Raw genomic sequence first — 5,667 nt, 5'->3', positions numbered from 1 at the left:
TTGTGCTTATTGTGAGATACACTTTGTAATACACTTGTACACCGAGAGGAGTGTGTGGTGAGAGTCGGGGATCGTCCCAAGAGGAGTGGCGTCAGTTGACGAACCTAGGGAGAGGTTATAACCTAGTACTTGAGGGAGACATGGTTAGGTCCAACACTTGTGAGGGTGTAGAGTGGGTTTGTAAGAGTGTGAGTTGTAGAGTTTTCGGTTAGCTAGAAAACCGAGTGTGTAGAAGTTTTGGCTTCCAAACCGGATTGTGATAGTGGATTTCTCCCCGGGAGTGGGGAGCGGAGACGTAGGACGGAATGTCTGAACTCCGTGATCATTTGATTGTGTTTGAGTGTGCTTTGGCGTTTATTCTTATTTGTGCTCCTTGCTCATATCGCCATTGTCTCATTATTTTCTTTACCCATTATCTTGTTTATGTTTATCTCACCCTTATGTTAATTTGTATATCGTTGCATATATCTCATAGTATATCTCATTGCTAGGATATATCTCATTGTTCATATTAATTATTCTTGCTTATAACACTTGTATATCTTTCTTGCAAGAATAATTCTTTAGTAAGTTTTAATTGGCATAAAATCATATTAGATTAGCATAAGACCCTAATCCCCCCCCCCCCTCTAGGGTCTAACAGATACAATGCGGTTGACCACCACGGTCGACCGTCAGCAGTCCAGATAGCAGTTTTGCAGTTTTACTTCTCGTGGTCGACCGCCGAAGTTACCGTTGCACAGTAACGGTAACTTGCTGATTTTTGTTTTTTAGTGGGTTTTTGGGGTTTTTTGGGTTGTTTTTTTCTACTCTATATATACCCCTTTACCATAACTATTTTCTACCACTAAAGGATGTTTTAAATAAGTTTTTACAAGAGTTTAAGTTTTTTTTAAGTGTGAGTTAAAAGTTTCAAGTTTGTGAAGATTGGTTCACAAGAAAAGAATATCATCTTTGGTTTGAGCTTTCCACTTCACATCTCTATCTCTCTTGTTCTAGAGAAATTTTCTCAACTCAATTATCTAGCTTGTTTACATTTACATTGTCATATTTATATTTGCTAGACTTTAATTGAGTTTGATTTTATTTCTCTTTGTTCACACACAACCATTGAGCTTATAGTATTTCATACATAGTATAAGTTGGGTTGTGGGATTGTATCATTGAGAGTGAGTTTCATTGTGTTCTCATCCATATTAGAGATCAATCATTTATTATATTCATGCTTAATTGTGAGGTTCACATTGTATTACACTTATACACCGAGAGGAGTGGTTGGTAAGAGACGGGGTCGAATCTAAGAGGAGTGGCGTCGGTTAACGAACCTAGGGAGAGGTCGCATCCGAGCACTTGAGGAGGAGGACACGGACTAGGCCAACACTTAGAGGGTGTAGAGTGTAATTGCAAGTGTGTAATTGTGAAGTTTTCGGTTGGCTAGAAAACCGAGTGTGAGGTGTAAACGTTATTCGGGTAAGCGTAGAAAACTCGGTTATGTTAGTGGATTTCTCCCCGGGAGTAAGGAGCGGAGACGTAGGACGGAAGGTCCGAACTCTGTGATCATTTTATGTGTTTGCATTGTTTATTTGCACACTATCACTCTTATCTTGTTTATGTTTATTTCACCCTTGTGTTAGTTTATATATCATTTCATATATTTCACCATATACCTCTTTGCTAGGATATTTATCTCTTTGTTCATATCACTTATCCTTGCATATATCTTGTTGTATATCATACTTGCTAGGATAATTTGTTAATAAGTTTTAATTGGCATTTAAATTGGATTAGATTAGCATAAACCCTAATCACCTCCCTGAAGGAGATCATGCTATGTCTACATGCATAATACACAGCGGAAGACATGTATGTACAAAAATACTAAGCATGTAGAGAGCATGAAATATTCATATGGATCATCTAATTAAATCTAACATGATCCTTATTATTAAGTGAGCATACAAGAGTTAGAAAGTCATACTTTCGTAGCGTGATTCAATGGAAGATCGAATAACCCCTAGCTCTTTCTCCTTGTAGTAGAAAATCTCCTTGTAGTGGATCTCCAAGTCTTCAAGTGAGCTTGATAAAATGAGAGTCTTCTTAAGACACAAGGCAAGATATCCACCCCGGGGTTCTTAAAATCCTACTACTTCCTCTTGCTCAAAGATTGCTAAAGTTTAGTAAGAGGAGAGCTCTCTTTAATTCTCTTATGGAAAAAAAACACTTAGCCAATTTTTCATTAACCTTTCCATAAGAAAAAGAGCTCATATTTATAGAGTGAAATGTATTCATGATATGAATGACTCATCCTATGAGTCATGCAATGAATCATCAAAAATTAATGATTAATCAAGTGAGTCATGCAATGAATCATCTTATGAATCATTACATTTCAAAACCATGTGCTAATAAACCATGTGCTCAAACCATACCACTAAGTGACTCATCTCATGACTCATTATACATGGTATGCGTATTTCATAAATGAGAATACCAAATTATTATCACTAATACAGTATTTCATAAATACGGTATATAGTATTATTCCAATCTTTAACTAATTAGTCACTATATGACCAAATAAATCAAGAGTTGACCAAAAGTCAACTGTTGACCAAAAAGTCAACTAGTTGACTAAAAGTTAACTTTATGGGAAAAATACTGGAATTCATTTCCTAAGCACATAGCATTCCGATTTTACCGATATACATAACCGTTTATGTGTATCCGGAAGAAATCATATATGCGTATCAATCATACGCATCACTCCATAAATTGTGTTTCATAGGATTCAAGTACGCGCTTGGTGTGACTCTAGGGCCCAACTTAAAAAACTCGGTAGTGGATCATATCCATAAGTACAACAGAGGTGCTAGCTACACATGAAGACCACCCGGGTATAAGTTGTGATAAAGGTCTGCAAGATGCTTATCCAATTTTATCAGGACCACTCAATGATAATACCGTACAGTCCGGTCTCTTCGTCAAACCATGTCAAACTATTGAGCCTAGGGTATGGCAAACTGTCAAACCCTAATAGCTTGATTAGTGTTTATTGATATTAAACTCATAACCTATAAGATCAAACTGACACTCAGTTTATCTTATTCACCTTGGCCAAGGATTTCCAGGCTATAGTTATATCAAACAATCTTATGACATCAACCCCTATACTGGGAGAGACGAATCCCTTCTTGGCATCTCAATATCTACTTATGTCTCGGGATGTACCCAACAAGAACCGTTATGCACAATTCAATAAGAACTGTGGTTAGGTAAAAGTCTAAATACATCTTTACTGACATATAAGATATTGCACTCATGCCTCAGGTCAAGAGACTACTATGTACTATATCACTTGAGAACTTCTATTTGACAGTTAAGTATATTACCAACTAGATGTTCTCGGCGAGTCGTTCAGTCAACTCATTCACTAATGAGTCACCTGTATACTGTATCTTGATGTCTCACATCAATGATCTAAGAGATTGATCATCTCCTTCAAAAGGAGAAATAAAGCATACACTAGTCTAAACCAAAGTGATGATGTCCTATCTCAACACTTCATCAACTAGGAACATTTTAGAATATACGTTACCGACTAATCAGATCTCTTCATTACGATCACTATCCGAAATGTCTGATAGTCTAGTATTTATTCTAAGGACATTATCTGTATATTTAGAACATCAGATAAATCTGACCAAAATAGCATACTATCATTTTGAACAAGGATGTTATATACATATAGGTCCTGTTACAATATACAATAATTGCCTGCAGGGCACCTATATCTAACAAACTCCCACTTGCACTAAGGCCAATTATAGTATCTAATACCCAATAGCTCAACAAGTTTCTCAAATTGTGAACGAGCAATTGCCTTTGTGAATGGATCTGCTATATTATCTTTTGTGTCTACTCTTTCAATCTTGATCTCCCGGCGATCAACTATCTCCCTGATCAAGTGATACTTCCTCAGAATGTGTCTGGACTTATGGTGAGATCGGGGTTCCTTTGTCAGAGCTATTGCAGCATTATTATCACAGTATAAAGGTACTGGATCTTTAATGGTGGGAACAACTTCCAGCTCTAAAAGGAACTTCCTCATCCAGACAGCTTCTTTAGCTGCATCATTAGCTGCAATGTATTCAGCTTCCATAGTCGAGTCTGCTACTGTATCCTGCTTGGAACTTTTCCAGCTGACAGCTCCTCTATTGAGGGTGAAAACATATCCTGATACAGACTTACTATCATCGATATCGCTCTGAAAGCTTGAGTCGGAAAAAGCCTCCATTCGGAGGTCACTTTTACCGTATATCAAAAATAACTCTTTAGTCCTTTTAAGGTACTTAAGTATATTCTTGACCGCTTTCCAGTGCTCTTCTCCATGATCAGATTGGTATCTACTTACCAAACTGAGTGAATAAGCGATATCTGGTCTAGTACATAACATGGCATACATGATCGATCCTACTGCCGAGGCATAAGGAATTAGACTCATGCGTTTCCTCTCTTCATCAGTCCGGGGAGACATCTTTTTAGAGAGGGAGATTCCAGGAGATGCAGGTACAAAACCTTTCTTGGAATTTTCCATGCTAAACCGTTTTAGCACTTTGCCAATGTATCTAGATTGCGATAATCCTAACATCCTTTTAGATCTATCTCTATAGATCTGAATACCCAGTATACAGGATGCTTCACCTAAATCTTTCATGGAAAATCTTTTTGATAGCCAAATTTTAACCGCTTGTAATGACGGTATGTCATTACCGATTAAGAGTATATCGTCTACATATAAAATAAGAAACGATATAATACTCCCAATTATCCTTTTATACACACATGGTTCATCTGGATTTTTGATGAAACCAAACTCTTTGATAGCATCATCAAAACAGATGTTCCATCTCCGTGATGCTTGCTTCAGTCCATAAATAGATTTAAGCAATCTACATGCTTTTCCACTGCTCCCACTAACTACAAAACCCTCTGGTTGCGTCATATATATGCACTCTTCTAAATCACCATTTAGAAATGCAGTTTTAACGTCCATTTGCCAGATCTCATAGTCATAGTGAGCAGCTATAGCAAGTAGGATCCGAATAGACTTGAGCATAGCCACTGGAGAAAAAGTTTCATCGTAGTCCAAACCAGGTCTTTGACGAAAACCTTTAGCTACCAGTCTAGCTTTAAAAGTCTCTACTTTTCCATCTACACCCAACTTTTTCTTAAACAACCATTTGCAACCTATGGGTATCACCCCTTTAGGAGCATTGTCTAATATCCATACTTTGTTGGTGTACATAGAGTCTATTTCAGATTTCATTGCATCATGCCAAGCAACAGAGTCCCTACTCTCAGAGGCTTGCTGATAACTTAAAGGTTCGTCATCATCTATGACGTGATCTAACATGCCACCTTCAACTAAAAAATTATATTGTGTCTTAGGTGCATGAGATCGCCTTGGATATCTGTGGAGTGGTTGAGGTTCTTCTGGTATAACTGAATTTGCTGGTTCCACTAATTTATCAGTAATATTTTGTATCTCTGAAATTTCTTCCAGTTCTACCATGCTCCCACTAATTTCTTTTTCAAGAAATTCCTTCTCTAAGAAGGTGGCATGCCGAGAAACAATTATCTTTTGTTCATCGATGTGGTAGAATTGAT

Source organism: Asparagus officinalis, chromosome 3, assembly GCF_001876935.1.
Source record: "Asparagus officinalis chromosome 3, Aspof.V1, whole genome shotgun sequence".
NCBI classification, from domain to species: domain Eukaryota; kingdom Viridiplantae; phylum Streptophyta; class Magnoliopsida; order Asparagales; family Asparagaceae; genus Asparagus; species Asparagus officinalis.
Note: the sequence above shows the minus strand (reverse complement) of the source record.